We start from the raw sequence: 27,995 nt of genomic DNA, 5'->3' as shown, positions 1-27,995 counted from the left end.
ACAGCTCGACTGGCCTCCTCGTTCACACGCTTCGCCTGCCTTTACACCACCTAGCTGTCCATCTATCCAGTCATCCACCTATCCGTCCATTCATCGACACATCCACCCAGACATCCACTGCGAGCTCGCTGAGATCTTCTGATGTACACTTCAAACAGACTGATCAATAATCTATACCTGCTGCTGTAAACAGGCTCTCTGATTGGCTGCGGTCAGTGTCCTCTGAGCTTTGTTTTCATGTTTGCTGCTTTGTTCCAGTTTCAGTCATTCAGCAGATTAATCCTCTCAGCAACAAATCTGATCCTCATCATCCTCATCCCCATCTCACACGCACACACACACAGACACACACACAGACACACACACAGACACACACGCCTGTCCGACTCTAATCCCACATGTGATCGTTTGCTGAGGTTAATCCTCGCGTCTGCCTCTGCCGTCCACTCTGATGGATTTACTTTCATCCCTGCGTTGACATCTCATTACTTCCTCATGCTCAAGTCCCGCCTCTCTCCTGATGACATCGGTACCGTTTTACTATGGCGCTCAGGTGAGTTTTTAACGCGGGGCACGTTTAGCTTCATGTCTGTGATTCGTATCAGCAGTTACACCACAACATGTTTCAGGCACCACCACCACCGCCGCCACCCCTACATCATCTAAGACCTTCCAAAAACCTTCAAACAGGGGGCGGGGTCAGTCATTAGAAAGGAGGACCCCACAGACCAGTTCCTGTTTTCCTTTGAACACCAACACTGACATTCTTTATCATGAACCTGAGAGGTGATTTGTCTTATCAGCAGCATTCACGAGCTGGTCTGAGCTAGTTAGCCACAGGCTAACATAACATTAGCCACAGTAACCAAGGCGACCATGACAAACACGCCAGTGACAACTATCCTCAGTCTCAGACCTGTAAACCTGTCAGCCAGGTGAATACAGGCGTTTTAAACAAGCTAGCAAAGCCAAAGTGGCTAAAGCTAAAGCTAGCTTAGCCACGGGCCTCGGTATGAGCAACGGATCAAAGCAGTGAGGAGGAAGACAACAGAGAGCAGTGAGGAAGGCTGGATGTCCGGCTGAAGGTACCGACCTGCTGGTTGATAACACGCACGTGCGCACAAACACACACCCTGGGCAAAAACATCAGAGCACACCTGAGCTCAGCTCACTCCGTGCCGCCAACCTCACAGTTTTCTCACAAATGACATCACATCAGTCTCAATCCAACGACACGCTGCCCACCTGGCTGTCCCTCACCTGCACACAGGTGTGGGCGTACCTGCAGCAGTCAGTGAGACGGTGTGTTTGTAGTAACGCTGAACATTAGGGCAGAGGACCAGGTGGAGCTGCAATTGCTGCAATCAAACATGCACTTCCTGTTTCTCATGACACAGAAAAGGGCGCACAGGTACGCACTCCTAAGCTGCTGCAAGCTCATTTTCAGTGCTGCGTTTCATTCAAAGGTCAAAGTTCAAGTCACAGGAAGGAACATGGAGCACAAACACACAGAGGTCAGAGGTCAGAGCTGGAGAATAGCGTCACCAGCAACAAATGACATCAACTTAATTGGAGCTTCCTCCTGAGGCCAGCAGGTCAAAGCTCGGATGCTGGCGGTGGCGCTCAGACCAGGAACGACGGTGCCTGTAGCTGGGTCACAGGGTCAACTTCACAGAGGTCAAACAATTACCAACATGGCAGCTTACCGCCGTCCGTGGGGGGAGGGAGAGAGCCCAGCTGGTCATGTGATTGGTCAGCGGGCTCTGATATTACTGCAGTTAGAAAGGAGGGGGTCGGGGGGCTGGACTGGAAATGCTTTTATTTTTAGATCAATCACTGATTGGACAGCAGGACCTTTGCCCACGTGACCATTGACCTCAGTCCACTAAGACAACAGGTCCAAACAGGTCCATTAAAGTGACATAAAAGCAGAAAGATCAACAGTGATGTCACAGTATTTTTTTTAATCTGGACATACTGAAGGAAAGACTCCAGAAACTATTTCTAATGTCTCACATTTAAACCGATTCATCGAGTTAATCAAATAATACTGATAGTAATCATAATCATCGAGTGCCTGGAGCGACTGGTGGGCGTGTCATTGTGATTTGGTGCTGCCTCTGAACTGAGCATGCTCAGATCCCGTCATCCATCATCTTAAATAACAGCCTAACAGCAGCACCACGTGGTTTTCCTCGCCGCCCGCACAGACGGGCCGGTTGGATGTGACGCCGCAGGAAAGCACACAGGCTGCTCCGCCAGACGTTTCCGTCTCTGCCGGACTGACCGGAAAGACGCCTGAAAATGGATCCAAAAGCTGAGCCGGGCGCCGAGCTGACCTCACAGGCAACGACCGCTCACACTCACCTGTGCCACGACACGCTCCCGCCCAGGTGAACACCACATGACCCGCCCACCACGACCAATATCCACCAATGTTTGATGTCCAAAAGGAAGTCGACTTACAGTGTAGCCACACACACACACAGACACACACTCACCCTCCTGCTGGCCAACATCTCTCAGACTAACAAGCTCCTCTCGACAGCAGCGATAACAAAGACAGATCGTCTGATGACAACACTGAATGTCATCGTGTGTGTGTGTGTGTGTGTTTGTGTGCGTGCACGTGTGTTGACCACACACAATGTGACTCACTGAGCTGTTCGCAGTAAATGACTTTGTGCTCATTTGGAGGAGATTCATTGTGTTTTTAAGCCTCGCCGCGTGGCGCTCACATATTCCACTCTTTCCATCAAAATGCAAACTGAGCGGCGGTGGCTCGCCGCAGCCCGCCTCCCTCGCTCTCGTTTTAAAGGCCAATTTATTGGATTCACAAAAAGCCCGAAATAATCACTCATTGTAAGGCTAAAAGGCTCATCACAGAGTCCAATCATCCAATAAAATAAATGTGGTTCATAATTGCCGTGGAAATGCAGGCGGCCTCACACAAATGAAATCTCATCACAGCGAGCGTCCTCGCAGACCGCCGCCGCCCGCTGAACACCAGACAGTCTGCAGATTCTTCAGTGACAGCGTTACGCCTTCGTTACTCTGCCCATGCTCACGATGCCTCGTTGGTGGCCTCTGACACTGAGCGGTCACCAACAGGTGGAGCTTTTCTGGATTTAGACAAACTGAAGCACAAACCCATCTGACCCTCGAGGTCACCTGACCTTCACCTGCGACCACACGCGTTTCCTGCTGCTCGTTGCTCTGTGGCTGTTTTTCAATCGACTCAAACACTCGAATTCAAACCTCAGAGCTTCAAAGGGACACACACCAGAGACTTTCATTCATACACAACACCAACAAAACAAGAAGAAGAGAGCACTGGGCGGGCGGACATTCACCCAGGTAACACAAGTGTTTCAGTGTGTGTCAGCGCACACCTGCAGGTGAATGAGGAGGTCTGTCCACGCCCACCACGAGGCAGGATCTGCTGTTAGAGCTGCAACCAGCCAGGAGATGCATCTCACTGTGTACCTCCCACTCACTCACACACACACGCGCGCACACGCGCGCACACAAACACACACACATGCACACACACACACACATGCACACACACACATGCATGCACACACAGGCAATGAAGGCTACACAAAGGAGGAACAATCGCCTGCCAAACTGTGCCTACACACACACACGTTTGTACATGTATCTCTCTGAGGACCTTTGTTGAATGAATTCATTTCTCCTCATTTCTCCACCCGTTACAGCAACACACCCACCCCGCCCTCTGAGGCCACACTGCTGCTACATGAGCCTAGCTGCACAGATGTGCACCACAAAACAAGCCTGCAGCCAACCACTGCGAGAACAAGAGCTGCTGTGATTGGCTGCAGAAATGAAAGAAAAGCAGCGAACAGCACAAACATCATGACACGCAGACCGGTCAGTCTGCAGACCACATGTGAAGATTACAAATGATCTTCTTATGGCCTCTGACAGTGGACTCATCTCTGTGCTTGTCCTGCTAGACCTAAGTGCAGCGTTCGATACTGTCGACCATAATATCCTATTAGAGCGATTAGAACATGCTGTAGGTATTACAGGTACTGTGCTGCAGTGGTTTGTATCATATCTATCTAATAGACTCCAGTTTGTTCATGTAAATGGAGAGTCCTCTTCACACACTGAGGTTAGTTATGGAGTTCCACAGGGTTCAGTGCTAGGACCAATTCTGTTTACATTATACATGCTTCCCTTAGGCAGCATCATTAGAAGACATAGCATACATTTACACTGCTATGCAGATGACACCCAGCTCTATCTGTCCATGAAGCCAGATAACACACACCAATGAGTTAAACTGCAGGAATGTCTTAAAGACATAAAGAGCTGGATGGCTGCTAACTTTCTGCTTCTTAATTCAGATAAAACTGAGGTTATTGTACTCGGCCCCGAAAAGCTTAGAAATATTAGGGCTGCGCCATATTATACCGTTCACGGTAATACCGGTATAATGTTAGGCAACGATAGGAAAATGAAATATTGCGATAGAATATGAGTAAAACGCGCATGCGCAGCGCCTTTGTTTTCATACGCACATGGCCGATTGTTGAGTGAAACAGATGAACCAGAATTGGTTTGTAAAAATGGTGCAACTTCAGTGATGTGGAACTGGTTTGGTGTTTGTCCGTCAGATACACGACAAAGCACATTTTTTTGCAGAACATGCAAGCGGCCGTCGTTATTGTCGTATTTGTCGGACTAAGATGCTCTTAAATCTGGGAGTAATCTGGGTCCTAAACTCCGTATGCTTCAGGTCAAACAACACTGCAGCATCACTAAGAGTTAAAAACTGTCTAAATTCTTTCATCTTTAATAAAACGATCAGCATTGCTGCTTTACCAGGTGTAACTATAAAGTTTAACTTCCAGACATCCATGAAAACAAAAGTTATTACATTTAACGGAGTTAGAAGCTAGCAGGAAGCTAGCGGAAGTTAGCTCGCTAGTTTCGCTAGTTACCTAAGCATGATATAGCATGTTCTGACAGAGATTTCTGAAAAAAATCAAACGTACAGCTCTGCTACCACTTCCAACATAAATGAAGACAGGAAACTAAACAGCAGTGACGTTTGTAGGGTTACTGAAGTTGGGCTAGCTGGTATATAATGATGTGCTACGTGATCGCTAGCGACACAGCTATGTTAGCATAACATAAACAGTGAAGCTGGAGGACGAACACTAACACTTTTCCACTTATAAAAGTTAACGTGAAGGTTCCTCATGGTTAGAGACAAATGCAATCGCATGGCAGGATGCTGTAAACGAACCAAACTTCAGTCAGGAGAACAACTGAGATGATCCATCCATCCGAGGTCAGTCATTAATATACTGCAACAACATGGGAATAGAGCAGCTGCCAGAGAATTTAACATTAATGAATCAATGGTACAGAAGTGGAGGAAGCAAGAAGAATGAGTTTAATAAAGTTTGATTTATCTGACTGCTTTGTTTCACTTAATGTGCCTTATAATCCCGTGCACCTTGTGTTCCGAAAAATACGTACTGCACACTGCTGTTGCAAAGCACCTCTTTTTAACTTCAGTGGATATTATACATGGTTATGCTCAGGATATGTCAGCCCATTTCTACTGGAAATGCCTTTTGGTTAAACTTTCAGCAAGGAATTTGCATTTGCACTGTTACATTTTTATAAAGCTTTAATGTACATAAAAACCAGCTTCTTGTTTAAGTGAAAATAAATGGAAGGTTTTCTTTTTGCGCTAGTAATGTTGTGGAGTTGTATTTTGTCTCGCATCAATTATATCGTCAGTTATATCGTTATCGCAAATTTTCAAATATATATCGTGATAAATATTTTTGGCCATATCGCCCTGCTCTAGGTATCTAACCAGAGTCTTACTGAGCCTGGTTCTGCTGGAGGTTTCTTCCTGTTAGAAGCGAGTTTTTCCTTCCTACTGTCTCCAACGTGTTCGCTCATAGGGGGTCGTTTGATTACCTTGACATGACTGTTGGTGAGTCAAAGGTCAGGAATCCTCCTGTAGAAGTCTTACCATCGCCCCCTGCTGACCTTCAGACAGAACGCAGGTTTGAGGCTGTTTCTCTGTTACCAGCTGACCTGTGACGTCTCATGGCTGCAGTTGAGGTCACATGTGATTAATAATGATGTTCTGAGGCCTCTGTGAGCCAAACAGAAACTCTCCATATTCAATGATAACTGAGACTTTAGCTTAAAGCTGGTTTTTAAACACTGGTTCAGTCGTCGTACTTCCTCTGAGAAACAGCAAGAGGACGCAGCCTGACCTGCCTCCTCCCGTCTGATCCTCTATCTGCTCTCTTCCTGCCTCCCTCATCACTTCTGCCTCTGCTTCGTCACGTTCAGCTCTGACACGAGCAGACGCTCGGCCACTCCACAGTCAGAGCCCCCTGCCGAGCATGCTGGGATACCACGGCTGCCGTGGCAACGGAAAGACAGGCTCTGCGGGGAGGAGGCTGAAGGAAGAAGCGGCAAAGACGGATTAAAGTAAGACGAGGTCAGAGGAAGAGGAGGATGAGAGAAAACAGGCAGGAGAGAAGACGAGGTCAGAGGATGAGGGGATGAGACAGATGAGACGGCGACAGTCGGTCTAAATCAGATTACTGCTGAGATCTGACGACACAGAAGCTCTCTCTCAGGGGTTAATCTGCTCTCGGCGGGATTAGAGCGTCGCCTGCAGAGATCACCTCCATCTCTTTCTCTGAGACGTGAGCATCGAAGCTTCACAAAGACAAAGAAACCTGCAGTTCCCCAGACATCCAGCAGGGGCAGCAGTGAGTCAGTCCCCAGAGACTGCCATGTTAAAATAAACATATTTATTCATACAACAGCTGTTTGTGGGGGCGTGGCCCCATTGACCGTCAGGTGTATGGTGACACAGGTGGCTGTAGCTGCTAGCTGACGTGCGGAGTGTGTCTGACCAATAACACGGCTGCTGTGAGGTCAGAGCTGACAGAGCTCCTGAGCTGGTAACTGATAGGCCAACTCACTAACACTGAGGCTTTACAGAGCATGCCCATCTTTTATATACGGTGTACGGTCCAGACATCAGTTTAAACATGAACGTGATGAAGCTGTGGTGCTCAGCGTTGGATTACCATGGCAACGCTGATGCTTGGCCCTGATTTGCTAACACAGAAATGTGTCATCAAAGTTTGGACAGAAACACAGCAGTTTCCCTGAAATAGTGCAGTCGTGATTATTTGGCAGCTGCACCACTGCAGCTGTCCAAACAGATCCAAATGTAGCGAAGCGCCGTGATAACGGCCCGCCGCTATCAGTCTGTGCTAAGCTAGGCACAACTGTATATCTGCAGGAAACTGGGGGCTGCTGACACACCAGAGTCGCTGCAGCGTGCTGCTCCTTCTGGTTTCTCCAAGCGAAACACAAACGTCATTTTCTTGGTGAAACGTTGGCGTCTGCAGACGTCAGACGGCTGTAAATCCCGAGCCGAAGGCTGCAGGTTTCTCTGATCGTCGACATCGGCTCAGATTTCTCTCACAGTGAAAAGCAGAGTCCTGTCAGTGCGAGGAGAAGATAAAGAGTGCCGATGTGTTTTCCACCATCAGTCACTGACTCACGAGGAAGATCACGGGTGGAGCAGCAGCAGACACCTGACACCGTGAACCAGCAGTCCATCGTTTCTGACCGTTTTTCTCTCGGTCCCCGAAGCTTCTGAGACGAGGACGCAGAAAAGCCCCCCACCTGTGCGAGCTGCCTGCTGGCGCGATGCTGATTTGGGTCGTGTTCAGACAAGTTAACCTGGGAATTTCTCCATCTCGGCTCGGGTACAGCTCACCATCTGGCAGATTAGCTGTTAAAACTCAGTGAAGTGAAGTTAAGCGGTGCTGGCAGCCTCGCTGCCGTCACACTTTACATTCTGGAGGAGCGGGGACAAAAACGGGAACTTTTTCATTTGCTCCAAAAAGTGGATTTTTCATAAAAAGCTCAGTCGCTTTAATCACTGCGAGAGCTGCAGCTGCACACGCTCAGTCTGCAACACGCTTTTTAAATCCTTTCCAAACAGGCAGCGAGGGACTGATCTGTAATTTTACTTGATAACAGCGTGCTGGTTGGTTCATTTTGTCCTCTGCTGGGTTTTTGTTGCAGCCAACTCTTCTCTGCTGAAGATAACCATAAATATGCAATATTTACTGATTAAACTGAGCTCAGCCCCCAAAATACTGCTGCTCATTCATTTTCAGAGCACAGCCTGCATAACGACGAGCAGGCAAGTCGATTCCTTTTTCTACAACGATAAAGGCCCCAGGACGCTTCCCTGAGCAACACCACGAGCACGCAACAGAAATAACAAACACCAGACTCGACTCTTCTTTAACCTATTAAGGTTTAAAACCTCAGAGCTCAACGTAACAGGCCCAAGATTTATCCTGTAAATGCAACTTAAACCAGCAGGGGGCGCTGCTCTGTCAGAAAACACCAACACGGCTAACATCAAGTTTAATCCAGTAAGTTTGTGTAAACTTGTGATATCCATGACGATAAGACAGAGAATATTACACAAACAAACCATTTCAAAAGCTCATCACCAAACCACACCAGCGCTCACCTGTACAGGTGAGAGAAAAGCCACAAACATGACAGCAAAAGCAAAGACATTTTCATGTCTCACATACCTGTTGAGGAGCGGTGGTCAGACACAGACGGCACATGGAAAAAGACAAAGAAACAGAGGTTAGTTTAAATGCAGCACAAATACAAAGAACGTCTCAGAACCAAAGCATGAAAACCTCAGAGCAGCTACGCGACAGCATCTCCACAGTCCAGCGACTTGTATGTTTAGTACTCGTTCATTTAAAAGGACGGCGAGCTTCAGGTTGGAGCTGCACGGCTGGCTTTAGCGCCTCAGGACAAACGTGACTCTTTTTAAGAAGACAAAGGCTCCGCCTCCTCGGCTCTCAGTGATTTTACTTAAAACCAGGCCGACGATGATGGCTGTGGAGCACTTTGGTCAATAAATGTTAAACTCGTGGCACAGAGCATCAGAAAGCAGTTTAGAGTGCAAACGTCTGAACAGCAGCAGCACTGGCCTCACACAGAAACAGGTCAGCAGAGATGCGAATACAGCGAGGCGCCGAGCGAGCGGCGGCCTCAAACTGTCAGAGAGCCGGCACAGCTCGGATCGCGCCTGACTGACAGCTGAAATCCGGAAACACTCCAACATTCGGAGGTTTTTCAGAAAGTGTGCGGTGAGCGTGCTGCAGTCTCAAACCACACACACACACACACACACTGAGGTGTTAAATGTATGCAGCTGGTGTTTCTGCAGCCTGTCAGGGCGCCGTGTCTCTCTGACACTTACACTGCTGAAACACCGAAACGCCGGCCATCACCGACTCTGCAGGACAGGACGAGGGCGTGTTCGCGGCTCTGAGGCTCAGAGCAGCGGTTTCCCTCACTGCACAGGTAAACTGCTTCATATGTAAGTTCATCGAGTCACACAGCCATAAACTAACGTCTGACCAGCTTATTATAACAATCAATCACAAAAAATAACATCTGACAGGTTATTGATGCTGCAGCTCAGCTTCACGCCGTACACGTGTAACGAGCTCCACCTCTGGGATCTCTCATGTTGTTCCTCACGCAGGCCGCTCTCGCTCTGCAGGCCTACAAACGTGTTGCCATGGCCAGTGGTTGCTAAGGACAAATGAGTATTCCCTGACTAGTTGATGAGTTTTATTTTGAAGGTGAACAGCTTCCATTTCTGGCTTCTGGTTGGTGTGTTTTGCACACAGGTCTGAGTCCTCCATGCAGTCACATCAATCACACGCAGCTCCGTCTTTCAGACCAGTGTAGGGTCACCGGCTCTTCTCTACCCCCCCAGCAGAGGCGGGGCTACACCCTGGACAGGTGGCCAGCCTGTCACAGGGCTAACACAGAGGGACACACACCTGTGGTCATTCTAGTTTAGGACCAGAGTCCTGCAGTTTTCTCCATTCATTAGTGTAAGCAAGCCTGCTGCTGTCAGTGTGTGTTAGTGCTGACAGTGTACGGCCGGGAATTTTATCCATTTCTGTTTACAACAGAACCATTAAATCCAGAACGAGTTCCTCACCAGGATCTACTCTGAAACACTACAGGAGCTGTAACATCTTCACTCGCTTCCTGTCCAAGCTCCTCGTTTATTCACACCATGAAACTCAAACTCACAGAAGTCTGTGGGGATGCAGGCCTGTGCACATGAGCCGCTCTTATTAAAAGCCATACCTGATGTTTGTAGCCGTATATGATCAAACAGTCTAACTGTGACTGTTCTGATGAAGCTGAGCGCCTCAAACAGCTGATTGAGCTGCACCCCCCATCTGCTGCTCAAAGATGCTCACTGACAGGAAAACAACAGAGCCAATGAGCCTAACAGCCATCACTGCAGCACTGTGTGTGATGATGACTGGCATCATGCTAATGAAGCTGACAGAGAAGCTAATGAAGGATGGAGTTTAGAACAAGGAGACGTGTCATTCCCAGCTCCACCTGTCGGGGGCGTGCTTTAGCCCAAACCAACCCTCTGAAGCTCGCCTAGCAGTGGAGGTGGGAGTCAAAGTCAGTCAGTGTGAGTCGTCCCTGTTCAGTGAGTGTTTTTCTCCAACACACCAACACTGAAAGCTGCCGTCACACAGAGCCAGGCTGCGGTTGTTAAAAACACATTCTTCCCCATCACTGCCAACGATAAACGCTGAGCAGCTTCCCGACCAGCCGAGCACGAGGATGTCACACTCTTACTTCCTCCAAACAGCTAAATTCACTCTGCGTTTCAGCTGAGGTCACATGACGAGCGTCAGCCGATGATTAAAGTCAGCACGGCAGCCAAAACGCGGCCTCCTCCTCCTCCAGGCGTCTGCATGAAACACTCAGGCTCACAGAGTTTTTTCTGCTCTTGGCTGTGTGTGATGTCACAGAGACAGGATATAGCCAGCCAATCAGAACAAAGCTATCAAAGCTATCACCTCCTGCTCCTGCTGTTACCATGGAAACAGTGGCAGACGATGAGCTGCACTAAGGGCAGTCATATGAAGAAGGATTATTCTGAACTGTGTGTGTGGTTTCAAACAGACAACTGACCCTGACGGACTCACAGAGACGCTGCTAATCAGAACCAAACTAAAACAAAGCTGAGCTGAGAGGAGGAGGAGGAGGTGGAGGAGGAGGTGGAGGTCCAAACTATAAAGTCAAAGCAGCGTTTCTCCTCCTCGTGCCGTCTGTGTGTGATCACAGGAAACAAAGACATGAAGAAGAAGCAGCGAGTCAGTGCTCACCTGCACAGCTGATCCAGAAACGGATCAATAAATCAGCTTTCTGCTGCGGGTCTGAGGTCTGCTGCTCCTCAGCAAATTAATCCTTAAGTCTCTGATCTGCTTTCCAGTAGAGCTGGGCGATATGAGATTTTTTCATATCACGATATGTTTTTTTCATTTCAGGCGATAACGATATCTATCACGATATAAGCCAAATAACTATATTTGTAAGATTTAAATGTGCCGTTGCTCACAAGTAAAATGTGAAATAATCAGCAGCTTGTTTTTAAATATTTATTTCCCATAATAAGTTCAACAGGGTAGATGTACTTAAGGAACATGAGACTTTTTCAGATAAATAAAGGCAAATATTGCAAACTACACAAAAGGCAGCCACTAAAGCGTTTAAGTTTCAAAATAGAACAAACGAAACAGACTAAACTGTCAATTCCACTTAGAAACAAAATATTAATTCTAAAAATAAATCTTAGTTTGTTTTACAGAAGAACAGACAAAACTGACTAACTTTTGTCAATATCAAATAAACTGAGAACTAAAAGGAAATTCTCAATCTCTCCTTGTTGTATAGCTGAGCTTTTCAAACAGTTTTAACAGTTACTTTAGTCTGACAAAAGCCGAATGACGAATTAGCGCTTCCAGTCAGAGACTGAGGCTACGTCCACACGTACACGGGTATTTTTGAAAACGGAGATTTTCCGTTTTCGTTTTAAAAAATAATCCCGTCCACACATAAAGGCAGAAATGAAGGAAAACGCTGCTATGAACACGCCAAAGCAGCAGGTGGCGCTAGATTCCTCCATTACCCGCTGGCTGCTTCCCAAACAAACACACGTGCGGCTTGGCACTTGTGCTGTACGTAACAAGTCACACGACGTGACGCTGCGGCTGTGATTGGTTCGGCTCTGCGCTGCTTAATTTGGATTGGCTGACCTTTTTTTTTTTTTTTTTTTTTTTAAGAGGACAAGAGCGGCGAGGTCTATCGCGATAGCTTAATTTCTCTATCGAGTAAAAGTTATCTCGCGATACATATCGTTATCATTCTATCGCCCAGCTCTACTTTCCAGTAAAACCTTCTTCAGGTAAGAACACCTGTTTAAGCTGGTTGATGGAGTCTGACCTCTCTCCTGAGCTTGAATCTGCTCTTCCAGCAGGAAATGACTGGCTCTGATTGCACAGCTCCATCGTTTTGGCTTTCCTCGGTGTGTGCAGGTGTGTTTAAAGCTCTGTGCCGATGCTGGATTAACCCTATTATTCCAACATGCTCACATCTGAAAACTGCCTCTGTCTGCCCTCCAGCTTCTCCTCCTAGTTACCATGGAAACAGTTCTTGTTATTGTCAAAGGAGCTTGCAAAGAAAAGCGTCTGGACTTCTTTAAGTTGCTTGAAGACGTTTCACCTCCCATCCGAGAAGCTTCTTCAGTTCTAAGGACTCTCCACCATTTGACCTTAGAACTGAAGAAGCTTCTCGGATGGGAGGTGAAACGTCTTCAAGCAACTTAAAGAAGTCCAGACGCTTTTCTTTGCAAGCTCCTTTGACTACGATGACCTGGATGACTGAGAACCTTCACAGACATAGTTCTTGTTATTGATATTTTGTACTTATGAAACGGTAAATAAAGCTTCCCTGAATCTGAATGACACACTGAGCCCGGTCCCCAGAACGGGACTAACGCACCCCCCCGGGTCCTCCGGTCTCATGTTGAGCACCCTCCACATTGCAGCCCCATCGGCGTCGTCTCAGGAATAGATGAAGGAAAATTCCCCTGGAGGCAACATTCCTCACGGCTCCGGGACGAAGCGGAGCCAATCACAAAAGGCCGAGGCTCTCAGATAAGCTGCTGCTCCGCCCCTTTAAGGGATAAATACCGGGATTCTGGAAAATCTGGAAAACTGCCTGGAAACAACTCAGAGGATGGCCGGGGGGTGGGGGGGTGGGGCTCAGAGTCTGAAACGTCACAGATAAATCAGCTGACTTTTACAGATGCTTTCTCACCGAGGACGCGCCGGGGGGGGGGGGGGGGGGGGGTGCGCTGAGGGTCCACTTAAGCTAATTAATGGATCACCGTGCACATGCAGTGAGCGTGCACGTTGTGTTTTAAGGGGGCTTAAGTCTTCATCCATTAGACAAATGAAGGGTGGGAGCCTAATGGCAGCCACACACTCAGACACACACACACACACACACACACACACACACAGTAATTTGTCTTGTGGACTCATCAGGACTTTTAACGTGATCGCGGTCTCTGAGGACAAAGTCAGATAAAATACGATAAATATGCAATCACATCCAAGGCAGGACAAACTCCTCTTCGCTGTGTTTCTGGAAGGCTGTGTGAGTTTGGTGTGGTTTGAAGTGTGTGTGTGTGTGTTGTGACGGATGAAGAACAGTGTCTCAGCATCCTCAGGTTTGTGTCTGTGCTGCTGAATACAGACGTTATGATGTTCAACCAACCCTCACAGTTTTACTAGCGCTTGGAAAAAGCTTTACTTTTTAATATTAACACTTGATTTTATATCATTTCACTTTCAATGTGAAATAAATATGGTGTAGTGCCCCCGTGCCCCCCTTTGGACTCATCCCTGCCCACGTAAAACATGGCGTCAGCGAGCTGTGCCATTCAAACACGTTTGTGTTTAAACTATCATGTGAAACATTCAATGTTAGATGATCCCAGATCAACACAGCACAGTTATTCCTGCAGCCCGTCTGTGACACGTTCACGGAAACGAGAATCAGATTGGCTCTGTGACCTCGCCGCGTCTGAAACGCTCCCAGAGCCCATAAGTTTCTCTCTCAGGCTCGGCAGCAGAACAAGCTCGCGGCAAATTTTCAGCTTTTTCCATCTGATTGAAATATTGGCCCTTGTGATTAACCCCGCTGATATCCGAGAGGATTCCAGCTACCCACAACTCACTGCTGTAAGGGCGTGACGGCCCGGAGGAGCCTGATCTCTAATAAACGTGACGCGTACATCGTCTCTGTGCTGGAATAAGCCTGACGTGTAATCCTGTTTCAGGATGCTGCGCGGGGGGAGTCGACTTTTCTCAGCATCATATTTAGACCACTGAACTCACACGCACACACATGCACGTACGCACACTCACACACGCGCACACACACTGACAAACGCATCAGGAGCAGCACCAGGTTCAGCACCAGGTTCAGCACCTTAACCACGGACACTTTGGCACGCAGGCCGGAGCAGCCAGGGATCGAAACAGCGAGATCAGAGCGGTTTAATCAAGCGCTCGGCGAGTACCTGTGGGCGATCTTTGAAACGCCGCCGCCCCGTCCAAAGCGTGCCGGCATCAAATCCGGCTGATTCCTTGAAAAAAAACTCAATCAGTTCTTTTCCAGCTCATCTCACTGAGTTAGCTAAACCAGGCGTGCTGCGTTTACCTGTCGAGTCCAACACGACTACAATTACCCGAAGCTTCTGATAGGAGCTGCTCGTAACATGTGCATAGGTGTGCGTACGTACAGGTGTGTGTGTGTGCAGGCCATATTGTTGGCTGATGCTGGCTGAAAGGAAGCGAGGCTCTGCGCTGAGATTTCACAGCCTGATTTTGTTTTGTGATCTTTCAGAATATCCTGCAGCGACACTCTCACATCCACGCACTTTAAATAAAATCCACATTTCTGTCTTTGAGGCGATATCTGCCTGTGTCCCGTCACCTCAACGAGGCAGCAGCTTCTGCTTTGTTCCTGTATCCAGACCTAACATTGGACAGAACGCCTCGTGCTAACACGCCGACACACTCCATCAGTCTAATTCACTTCAGACCCTCGAAGGAAACTTCACTGCAGGAGCTGCGTGAAACCTCCACTGAGGCCTCCCTGACAAAATGAGAACGGTTACTCCCACACAAGCGTTTAGCTCCCAGAGTCTGGAGTTCCTCCTCAGCTCCGGTTTCTGCGTCAGACAGGAAGCACAAATTTGGGACACGGTGAAAAAACAAATGAACAGCACCCGTTTAAAGTGGGCCGGCTCCAGGCAAGCCGCCAGAGATCAGTCGCCAGAAGTCAGCCCCGGAGGTCAGCCGCCATCCTCCGTCCAAGCACCCCACCCCGCTTCATCGGAGGGTGACGGAGCAGACACGTGATGGAAACCAGGTCAAACACAGAGACACAGATTTACACCTTAGGAAGGAAAAACAGGCCGAAGTGGGACAGAGAGCACAGACACACCAAAACCTTTCAGGGGAAAGCTTCACACCTCCGCTTCTCTGCAAGAGAATAGAATAGAATAGAATAGAATAGAATAGAATAGCCCTTTATTGTCACTGTACAGGTGCAATGAAATTATAGGTGCTGTGCAGGAGTGACAAATAAACACAAACACTGAGGGGAACAAAGACGAGACTGACTACACAGTGAGGCTCTAACCTGGACGACCTCACACTGAGGTCAGAGTGGACAGGAAGGACATGACCTTTGACCTCCTCAGATCGTCACAGCTCACAACATGCCAGGGTTAACCTTACGTCATCATCAAACACCAGAAACACGAGTGCAAACGGCGACCTCGGCTAACACTAACGTTTAGTTAGCGGTTACCATAGCGCCCGCTGCTGTTTCTACTTTCAGTTTGAAGTCGTGCAGACACCCTCACACCTCAAACACCAACACAACACAACACCGCAAACACCAACATCGCAAACACCAACACAAAACAACAGCAACACAACACCGCAAACACCACAAACACCAACACAACACCGCAAACACCAACACAACAACTCAAACACCACAAACACCAACACAACACCGCAAACACCAACACAACACAACACCGCAAACACCAACACAACACAACACCGCAAACACCAACATCGCAAACACCAACATCGCAAACACCAACACAAAACAACAGCAACACAACACCGCAAACACCAACATCGCAAACACCAACACAACACAACACCGCAAACACCAACACAACACAACACCGCAAACACCAACATCGCAAACACCAACATCGCAAACACCAACACAAAACAACAGCAACACAACACCGCAAACACCAACATCGCAAACACCAACACAAAACAACAGCAACACAACACCGCAAACACCACAAACACCAACAAACACCGCAAACACCAACACAACAACTCAAACACCACAAACACCAACACAACACCGCAAACACCAACATCGCAAACACCAACACAACACAACACCGCAAACACCAACATCGCAAACACCAACACAAAACAACAGCAACACAACACCGCAAACACCACAAACACCAACAAACACCACAAACACCAACACAACAACTCAAACACCGCAAACACCAACACAACACAACACCACAAACACCAACACAACACCTCAAACACCGCAAACACCAACACAACACAACACCTCAAACACCGCAAACACCGCAAACACCAACACAACAACTCAAACACCGCAAACACCAACACAACACAACACCTCAAACACCGCAAACACCAACACAACAACTCAAACACCGCAAACACCAACACAACACAACACCTCAAACACCGCAAACACCAACACAACAGCAACACAACACCGCAAACACCGCAAACACCACAAACACCAACACAACAACTCAAACACCACAAACACCAACACAACACCGCAAACACCAACACAACAACTCAAACACCGCAAACACCACAAACACCAACACAACAACTCAAACACCACAAACACCAACACAACACCTCAAACACCACAAACACCAACAAACACCAACACAACAACTCAAACACCACAAACACCAACACAACACCGCAAACACCAACACAACAACTCAAACACCGCAAACACCAACACAACTCAAACACCGCAAACACCAACACAACAACACAACACCTCAAACACCGCAAACACCAACACAAAACAACAGCAACACAACACCACAAACACCACAAACACCAACAAACACCACAAACACTAACACAACACCGCAAACACCAACACAACAACTCAAACACCGCAAACACCAACACAACAACTCAAACACCGCAAACACCAACACAACAACACAACACCTCAAACACAGTAAACACCAACACAACACAACACCGCAAACACCAACACAACAACTCAAACACCGCAAACACCAACACAACAACACAACACCTCAAACACCGCAAACACCAACACAAAACAACAGCAACACAACACCACAAACACCAACAAACACCACAAACACCAACACAACAACTCAAACACCACAAACACCAACACAACAACTCAAACACCACAAACACCAACACAACAACTCAAACACCGCAAACACCAACACAACACAACACCACAAACACCAACACAACACCGCAAACACCGCAAACACCAATACAACACAATACAACACAACACCACAAACACCAACACAACACCGCAAACGCCAACAAACACCAACACAACACAACCCCACAAACACCAACACAACACCGCAAACGCCAACAAACACCAACACAACTCAAACACCACAAACACCAATACAACACTGCAAACACCACAAACACCAACACAACACAACACCTCAAACACCAACACAAAACAACACCAACACAACACAGCAAACACCACGGCGTGCTACCCCACAACACGCAGCACTGTCTGCTCCAGCTTCATGGCTGCAGAGGGCCAGTCTCAAACCGGTCTCACACTCATACACAAGCGCTTCCTGTACACTGAAGTGGTGTGTACAGGGCAGAGGTAGAAAACTTGTCCCGCTGGTGCTCAGAAAATAACCTGAAGCTGAACGTCCTGAAAACAAAGGAACTCACAAAGGACTTCAGGAGACACAGACAGGTCCACAACTCTCTCATTATAATTGGAGAACAGGTGGAACCTGTCTCCATCCATGAACTGGAGACTCGGCTTCGCACCCTTCATTCACCCATAGCTAGCCAGGCCCCTGTAGCTGGGGAAAGAGGGCGGCTGGGTGATGGTGACGAGGAAGCATAGTCCTAAACAGAAGCCCCAGGTACACCACCAACCCGTTCATGTGTCTAACCGTTTTTCCCCACTCTGCGACACACCCGCCGGGGGTCAAACTCTGGTAATTGGCGATTCTGTTCTCAGACATGTGAAGCTAGAGACACCGGCAACCAGCGTTCCAAAAAGGTATTTATTTTATTTGCAGATGACACAAATTTTTATTGCTCTGGAGAGAATTTGAACGATTTGGTTAAAAACATTTATATTTTGGGAAATGTAAGAGATTCATTAGACCACAAAACAATGCGCATTTTATATTTTTCATTGTTCTTCTCATACTTTAAGTTACTGTGTCGAAGTTTGGGGGAATACATATGAGAATACTACAAAACCTCTAAACTTATTACAGAAGAAAGTGATACGAATGATTCATAATGTTAAATATAGAGAACATACAAATAAATTATTTATAAAATCCAAATTATTAAAATTAGGAGATTTAGTGAAACTACGGACACTATTAATTATGTTTAAGGCTAAAAGTAATATTTTGCCTTCTAAGTTACAAAGAGTATTTTTAATGTGTTCGGGGGGAAATTTTATTTTAAGCATCAGCTAGCTAGAACTACACAAAGATTAATGAGGCCAACGGTTACGGGTACGACTGTGGAAGTGTCTTCATTATAATTTACAGAATTGCATAAATTTACATAGTTTTAAAAAGTGTTACATGTATAAAACAATAACTCAATATGAAGAATGTGAATGAAATTGGAGTTAATTGAAAAAGGATCCATTATTTTTTTGCCTCATTTATTTTATTTACTCATCTTTTCTCCTTGTTACTATGTGGAGTGGTATATTCTGATTGTAAATGTGTTGTTAGGACCGGAGATAAATGTTAATGTTAGTTTGTTCCTTGACTTTTGGTGCCCACTTGCAATATAAGTTGGATTGTAGAGAGGGGGCGGGGTTTAATACGAATATTTTCTTCTTCCTGCTGCTTTTCACACATGGTTGCTTTACTGACAGACAGTGTGGTTGGTTTGTCTGAAAGAACTAACTGTGGAAACTGTTGACCAAGTGTGAAATAAATAAATAAATGAAATGAAACAATATAAAGCGCCTTGAGGCGACTGTTGTTGTGATTTGACGCTGTATAAATAACACTGAAATGAATTGACCCACAACACCATCCCCCTGGTAACGAAGGCCCAGCAGCTGCACTTCCTCTGTGTCCTGAGGAAGAAGCTGTAGTGGTAAGACTACACACCTTTGGAGCGCAGACCCTTACTGGATTCAGTAAGGGGCCTGGCTAGACCCCCCATGGTAAAACCAAGTCCTAAAATGGCCTCCAGCCTGTCCGCAGCTCGGACACAAGCATTTCACTACTATGGGGTGGATGACTGAATGTAGTGTAAAGCGCCTCTATACAAATGCAGGCCATTTACTACATGTTGTACTCTGTATGATTGTGTATGTGACAATTAAAGCTTGCTTGAAGAATAACCTGGTATAACCAGCTGCTGCTGGCCTTCTACCTCCTCAGTGGAGCACCAACCACCAGGCATGCCTGCCTGGTGCTCAGGGGCCATGACTGACAGCAGGAAGGCTGTAGCCACGTGACCCTGGTAAGGACAGACACAGTCATACACCATCGGAGGCACGAGGGGTCATGAGGTTTAGAGCCTTTTTCCAGCCAGGCAGATAAAGACAGGAGGGACCGAGGAGGAGGTCCAATCTTTTTACATTTAATCCAAAGACAGACATGCAGCCCCACCCCCAACAACACCACCACCACCACCTGCTCACACACACACAGGATTAATCCTGCAGCCATTCAAAGTCCCACAATCGAGGACACGTCCACAGCAACAGTTTTATTGCCTCAAACCAGCAGGAAACAGACTTCATGAGCTGGCTTATCAAAATGAAACAAAAACACAAACAAAAGCAAAACCTTACTTCACAGGAGGTCAGGGGTCAAAGGTCAGAGGTCACCACGTAATCACAGAAATCCTGACTAACATAAAACACGCTGAGAAACAGATCGAATTCATGAGTGAAGGAGGGGAAGGGACCATCATCCATCATAACTGGAGATTTTCCTGCTGACACAGTCATCCTGGAGCCGGCGTTCCCAGTCAGCTGACCCCCAACATTTCGCTCTAACTGGGTCATTTCCTCAGCACCGCGAGTCGAGCCAGGCTTTGAGAGCACTGTCAGTGCTGTTGTGATTGGGGGCTGGGAGTCTCAGGCCCTCAGCAAGACAAAGATCAGATAATCGCTGCTGGCCTTAATCCCTGAGCAGAGAGAGGAGCCTTTATCTGCCAGCAGCAGAAAGGTAGAAGTATGGGAGGAAGACTTCCTGAGACTCGCTCCGAGATTCCTATGCTGACGTCCTCTGTGTCAGCAATAACTCACATTACTGGGAACGGTGTCACCGAAACATCAGTACAACGAGTACACACACACACACACACGGACACACCTCCTCTCTGTAATCGATGATCGATCTCCACAGACTGAAGCTAACCGGTCGTTCCTCCTGTTGGGATCGGAGCACAAACGTAAACAGAGCCATATGTTGTTTGGGATTGGCTCCATCAGATAAATGCTGACTGCATACTGTGCAGTGATTGGTTAAGTCTGCTCCGTGTCACGGTCACTTATCACCTCTGGGGTGATGAGACTGGGGTTCTCATTGGGCCCAAAACATCAATAAGTAATAATTGGCGTGAGTGGGGATTACTTCCTGGGTGGTCCAGGTATTAGCCAGTTCCCATTCTTCCATGATCGAGTGCTTTCGGCTGAGACGTCCCGGCTCATTAATCAACAAAAGTCTCAGTCGAAGCTTCTCTTGATCGAGCGTTTCCAGCTTCACTGCAGCAGAAACGTCAAGTCTGCCGGGCTCAACGCCGGACGTCAGGAATTAACATGTGACAAAACGCGTCCCAGCACCCCCGTAGGAGGGCGGTGTGAAACCGATTCCATCAGTGATTGCTGAGCGTTCTGTGACCTGTCGGATGAAGGAGCTGCTTGGCATCAGTTACTCCATCGCACTGACACCAGGAAGAGGAGGAGGAAGAGGAGGGAAGCGAAGCAGCATTTGGTGTTTTGGTTGCAGAGGAGTGTTTTTATGTGGCAGCATGCAAAGTGAGACTTTAAGCTGTCAGTAAAACCAAAATTTGGCAAAAAACAAACTCCAAACTGTCTTATTGGCGGGTCAGCTTGGCTTCCGGTCCCTGCACGGCTCTTTAGGAGTGAGTTCTGCAAACGAACGCAGCGCTGCAGCGAGCCATCATCTGCTCCGTCAAACACAAACATTTCCCCGTCACAGCGTCTGTCTGAGAGGAGCGTGGGGTTCGGGTCAAAGACCCCGAGCACCGCCATAACAATGAAGCCATGAATCGGCCCCGCGTCTGTGTCGCTGTGACGTGGAAACCTGCAGGACTCATCACCACAGGTTAGGGTTAACTTCTTATTGTGTGGCACAATCCAAATGTCCCCACCATCCACATTTTCCAACCTCACCGCTTCACTCAAACGTCCCCACAAAATGCTTTTTAAAAAACTGTCTTGAATGACATTTTTGTGAATGAGCCGATGAGTTTCTGTAGTTTCACAAACGCTCCCGTGTGAAGCAGCGCTGTCCTCGCCGACCGACACTGAACAAACCCTTTCAGAGATTTATGCAGCCGCACACACAAACCTGACGGCGTGAGCACGAGATCAAAACGCCGCTGATCGACTTCACACATCAAACTTTTATATTTTCCTATCAGGTCCCCACAAATCCTGGTTTTACGTCAGTGGAACAGCTGTCTACAAACATTTGGACACTTTTAAACAGTGCGTCTTAAAATTTGAACCTTTGCACAAAAACCGTCGAGAAACATCCAAAAAAAAAAGCCCAACTTCCTCACCGCGCTTGGATCTCTTCAAATATCCCGACTGTCAGTCGCAGCTTTGCTTTCCAAAGAAATTCCGACTTTGATAACAACGTCCAGACTGCAGCTCAGTGGAAAAAACGAGTTCTTGTGTTCCACAAACATCCTTCGAACGAACTTCCAGACGTTTCACTCGGATATCTCAGCCCTCATCCATCAGCAGCTCCGAGCAGATTTCCTCGCTCACACTGTGACTGTGTGCGGATTTATTATCTGAGGCATGTCGAGGCCTTATCAGCTTCTTTAGAGTACTATCTGTGTGTGTGTGTGTGTGTGTGTGTGTGTGTGTGTGTGTGTGTGTGTGTGTGTGTTTTCAAGTTCAAGCAGGCCTTTAACCTCCAGTTTTCCCGTGGGATCTCTGCACTGCCTCGAGGCAAACACACACACACCCTGAGGCACATTTACTCTGCACATCCTCCAGTGTTTACTCATTAATTCTTACAGCGGTTTGTTATCGTCACACACACACACACACACACACACACACACACACACACACACACACACACACACAGGTTCAGTAAAACAAAGTCAAATCTGCAGCATGTATCTCTCTTCAAGGGAACAGACTACTTCCTGTACTCGGTTCTTTAAGCCTGTTTCTGTGTATGCAGAGGTCAGAGGTCAGAGGTCAACACAATGACATAAATGAAAGTTGTTTCTGACCATGACTGCAGTTTTATTTCCTGCAACGCACGGAAGACCTCACAAGGACCACAGGAGTACACGTATGACAGGACACGTCTGTATTCATGTGATGTCACAGGTCAGAGGTCATCTGGCAAGAGTCAGCGAGATTAAAGCTCCACACACTCCTGTGTGACTATCAGCTGATCATGTTATTAATGACACACACACAGTAACACCCTGCATGTCCCTGTGCAGCTCCAGCAGCAGCTTCATTAAAGACATTAGTACACACAGGTTAACTTACCTCGAATTCAGGTGGTCCAATCACGAGCAGCTTCTCGGCAGAGCCAATCAGAGCACAGAAAGGCCCAAATCCAGGTAGTAGAAGTCCAGATCCAGATGTAGTCCTGACTAATCCTGATCTGCTGAGACACAGTGGGAGAGAGGAGGCGGTCAGGCCTTTCGTCTTCATCCAGGTGCATTGTGGGAGGGGCGCAGGTGTCCCTGAGACCTGGACACCGGCAGATCTGACCACAGCCGGCCGGAGGGTTCAGGTCCAGAGAGAGAGGAGGGCTCGATCCCTGCTCCAGTCAGGATATCTCTGACTCACACTCCTCTAACAACACAGCCGGATCAGATTTGCTCCAGTTTTATGTTTTCCGTGAACTCCGTCTCATTCATCCACCTTTCCATACCTGAGCCGGGACATACCTGGAAGCACTGTGGGACACTCGGAAAAAGCAAAGACATGAAAACTGCTTCAGAAAAACCTGCACACACAAAGGACCAACAACATCATCCAACCACCAAGCCTCTAAACGAGCTACGCCCTCCAGCAGAGAACCAACCAGAGAAGCAGGAGGAGCAGGAAGCCGGGGCGTTCCCAGACCTGGTTCCACCTGGAAAGGTGAGTCCAATAAAGCCGAGAGTCCGACAGGAGCAGGCGTCTGACTGGCTGTAGATACACGTGAAGCTCAAACGGAGAAGAATATGGAAACCAATCTGACCAGTTAACATAAAAACCACCAGTTCACCTGGAGCTGAGCGCTCAACACCTGCACTGTGGCCTTCTGCACATGCTCAGTGCTGTCTGCGGTCCACAGGTGTTACCTTCAGGTGAGTTTGTTGGGTTTTTTGCAATGCCACGAGTGACCACTGGGAGCAGCAGGACCACGGCTAAAACAGCAGGATACAATATCAGTGCCGCCGGAATGTGACCTTTGACCCTCTCTGACAATTACAACTCATAACTGTAATTCATAGTAGTAACTTCGGAATGTGTGTTTGTTTAGCTGATATCCGTCCATGTAAATGAGGTCACATGTCAGCTGTCCTGCCTTTATGCTCAGTCTCTGCTGCGGTGACCTTTCCCCTCTGACACAAGCAGCAGAGACGACCGCAGCAGTCAGCAGTCCTCTGCAGCACAGGCTGATAACACCCGCCCTCAGTAATCCTGGATGCTGAGACAGCTTCAGCACAGGAAAGAGGAGCAGCGTGGGATCTGACACTTCCTGTTGGTGAATCCGAGGGTTGACACGCAGACTTTGGACTTTCACTCAAATGGATCCTCAGGAAAACGAGCATCAGCGGAAGAACTCTTGGACATATATGAATAGACGTGAGCTTTACTGACAGTGAGAGAGGAGATGAGTCCATTATCCTGATGAAGACCCTCCGTTAGCAGGATGATCTAACTCGGGGCCACATTAGTGACTCTCTCACATCTCTGGCTGCTCCGGGCCTCCGGAGGCAGCGAGAGGTCCAGATGTGGATGGATGCGATGCCGGGATCAGCAGAGGGAGCGTGGAGGTCTGCCGCAGCCGTCGTGGAAATAAAAGAGATGTGAGCACTGAGCCTCCGAGCGGCGAGCACGGGAGGTGAGTTATGGGCGGCGACAGCCGACAGGTCTGAGCAAATGAGCCGAAAAGAGAGACGAGTTCAGACGGAGCACGAGGCGGCGAGGGAGAAAATTAAAGGAGGAGAGAAATGAGGGGAGGACGGCAGAAAATAATGAAAGAGCAGATCCTGCAGCGGTGACGCGCAGCCACGGGGAGTGCGCTCAAGTCCCTGCGTCATGCAAACTCTGCAGTCAGATTTGATTGTGATTTGTTTGCCGGCGTTCGGTGGGAGGAATCAGCCGGAGCGCTCCCACTTCTGTTTGTTCTGCACCAGGTTTCCCGGGAAAAAGACGTCCTGCTGGCTGCACATCAAACAGACAAAAGCCAACGATCCCACAGAACGCTAATCAGAACACACACAGGAAGTGATTTCCTCCACAAGCAACAAAAGCACCACGCGAGGAGGACGCCATCGAGCGCGGAGATGCTCCAACCACCAACCTGTCGGTGTCGGTGCTGAGCCCCACACAGCTCGTTACAGTCCTGTGCTGTTACTCACACGCACGCTCACGTCCTCCTCGCCATCAGCCAGTGCCCCGGCGCAGGTAACCTCCTGCCTCGATCACGGGGAGTATTCCCAGCAGTGGGAGCTCTGGGAGAAGTTCATGTGCAGGAATAGCTTCACGGAAGCACATCACACATCCGGGAGTGTGACAGCAGTCCACACTCACACTAAAGGACTCTTCAAAATCATACGTGATAGAAAAAGTTCCCATAATTCCTCTCTGCTTTAGTGCTGCTTATGGGTAAAGTGCTGGTCTGCTGCAGTGTTTCACACAGGCCGGGTCTAATCCGGAGCGCTTCACGCTCGCTCTCTCTCTGCAGCCTCGCCGGGTTAATAAGTGTAAATCTTCCAGCAGGGAAACCGCCACATCTGTCACAGCTGGTGCCTGATACAGATCCTGATACTGCAGCGGGTTCATGCACCCTGCACATGCAGCAGCTTTAAATCTGACCGCCCACCTTCAGCCTGTGTGTGTGTGTGATGATGCAGCCGGGCGGAGAGAGCTGCTCTAAGCCGGATAAATTCATAAACAGTGTTTCAGCGCCGCTTCAGAACGACTCTGAAAACAGCGAGCGGCGACTCGCTCCAAAGCTGCTCGCTGTGTCTGCTCTCTGTCCGTTTAGCTTCACCCAACCTCACCTGACCTCACGCTCCAACCCAGCAGTAAAGGAAACAGAAACAAATGTAGAGAACAGGCTTCAGGTCAGTGCCCTGGGACAAAACATGCTTCTGCGTCCGTAGGTTAATTAATATTAACGATTACTGATCACAGCAGATCGACAGGACGCCACTCACTCATGGCTCCGCTGAGAAAAACGGAGAGGAACTAAAAACCAAACTGCTGCAGCCTCAAACTCATACCAGGAAAATTTATGGTGATGGAAAACAAACGAATACTAATGAAATGAATTCATTGAATCTATGAATCATTTATTCATGCAAACACAAAGAACATCGTCTCCATCCTTTCACTGAAACAAGCACTGGGTGCAACAAAGTAACAAATTACTGTAAAAACATTACATTTTTCAGGAAGGCAGTAACAGTAACTGTACTAAGTTATGTCCTTACAAAGGTTCTTTGGTGATCTGCACGCTAAGCTAGCCGAGAACCCAGAGTGATGATCCAGTGCATGCAGACTCCAGTCCTGCAGCCAGAGCCCGATTTCGGTCAGCGACGCTGTGACTGTGCAGCAGGATAAACACGGAAACACGTCTCCTGCCTGCAAAGTTGTGTGGCGCGTTCATCTTTTGTTAATAAGATTATAACGTTTCCTCTTCCTGTCTCATGGCGAGCGCTCTGCCAGTGCTGGGCGGAGTCTTGTGTTGAAGTGTGGGTTTCACCGGCCGCTAGCATCTCCTCACCAAGTGGTAGCCTGATTAGACTAGCGCTGTGTTTTTAGATGCTAAATGATCATTGGGCGCTGACGTCCTCGCCATCAGACGTGATTGTTGGACACATAAACATGCGACATCACTCCATCAATCGCACTCTGATATTACACTTGTTCACATGATGTTTTATTTACACGGCACAGATATTCTTCTGTGTTTTGGGTCGTTACAAGCTGACCTGAGGTCAGCTGATAAAACATAAAGACCGTCTCAGTGTTTGAACTGAAAGCCTCGTTACCCGTGAACAAACACGTCTCTGTTTCCTGCAGCAAAACCAGGTAATCTGCTGCCTATTAACACAGCATTACCAAAAACTGGGCTAATCCACCCATTGTTCTGTGTGCGCATGTGTGTGTGTGTGTGTGTCTTTGTGTTTTGTGCAGTCTGAATGACGGGGAAAAGGTCACCGGATGAATCTGCTGGATCAAACGGATAAAGACACAACAAAAAGTGCAGGAGGCGACCAATGAAAGGCCACCTAACACACACACATACACACTCAGAGACACACAAAGAAGCACACACAGCTGGAGTGTGAAACACGCTGCAGCCATCCTGCACATGCCTGGCAGCGGGTAGATCCTGGTAGCCTGGAGGTCAGCCAACACACACACACACACACACACACACACACACACACACACACACACACACACACACACACACGTCAGCCTGATGGTTTCCTGCTTTCGGAGCCTCCTACGCCCCTCACTGTGAACGGTGAGCCAAGAAAACGTGGAAACAGATGCCGATGGCGTTCCTTCAGAGCGCGGTGGCGGCTCTGACCTCGGGTGCTTCAAATTCCTTCACTTTGAGAGGAAACTGTTTTTCCTCCACAGCAGAGTCGTCATCGACAGCTGGAATCTACGGTGGCCTTAAACCCACGTTTAAGGAAACAAAGACAAAAACGCTGCAAAAGCCCAAAACAGAACGGAGCTGTTTCTGGGGACACAATAACGGGACGGACCAGCTGTAGGGGTCACACAAGCTGTGTCCCAAAACGTCGGATGCATCCTTCGGAGGACCCGCCTTCGCGGTCTACGTTGGCCGGGTCCTTCGAAGACCGAGAAGGCCGGAAGTGTGAGGCTGTGAAATGTGACGGTCTCGCCTTCAGATCTGCGTCACCGCTGTGTCGGTGGGGTTTACTAAACTCGCCGTCTGCTCCTTGCTGTCTAAAATATAACAGGACACTGGAGTAAACTCTTCACCGTCTCACACTCTGACGTTTATTCAGCTGTGTGATCCCGGAGGAACCCACTCGATGGATTAATAAAGTTTAATTTAATCTAATAAACTAATAACTTTGATGTGAGCCAAACCGTCTGAAAACGATGAAGCCGGGGGGGTCCGCTGCTCTCGCCGGCTCGAGTGACCCTTGAACCCCCCGGCTCGCTATCGA

General features: G+C 48.1%; 1 protein-coding gene across 5 annotated transcripts in view; it reads right to left on the bottom strand.

The window, feature by feature from the left end:
* Nucleotides 1–27,995, bottom strand: part of LOC146643002 (semaphorin-6D-like) — a 95,179-nt gene that overhangs the window by 60,737 nt on the left and 6,447 nt on the right. For 2 of the 5 annotated variants that reach the window (XM_085395485.1, XM_085395482.1), the window contains exon 2: nucleotides 23,104–23,221. The exons of 2 other annotated variants lie outside the window; for them this stretch is intronic. The gene's annotated coding sequence lies outside the window, so the exon portion shown is untranslated. Of the gene's footprint in view, nucleotides 1–23,103; nucleotides 23,225–27,995 lie in introns of all 5 variants that reach the window. One more of the 5 variants, XM_085395483.1, reaches the window with a different exon arrangement.

The sequence above is a fragment of the Rhamphochromis longiceps genome, linkage group LG22, assembly GCF_057381845.1.
Source record: "Rhamphochromis longiceps isolate RC_006_pf linkage group LG22, R_longiceps_female_GT1.1, whole genome shotgun sequence".
Classification (NCBI taxonomy): Eukaryota; Metazoa; Chordata; class Actinopteri; order Cichliformes; family Cichlidae; genus Rhamphochromis; species Rhamphochromis longiceps.
The sequence above is the reverse complement of the archived record's forward strand: the minus strand, read 5'-3'. Positions and strand labels throughout refer to the sequence as shown.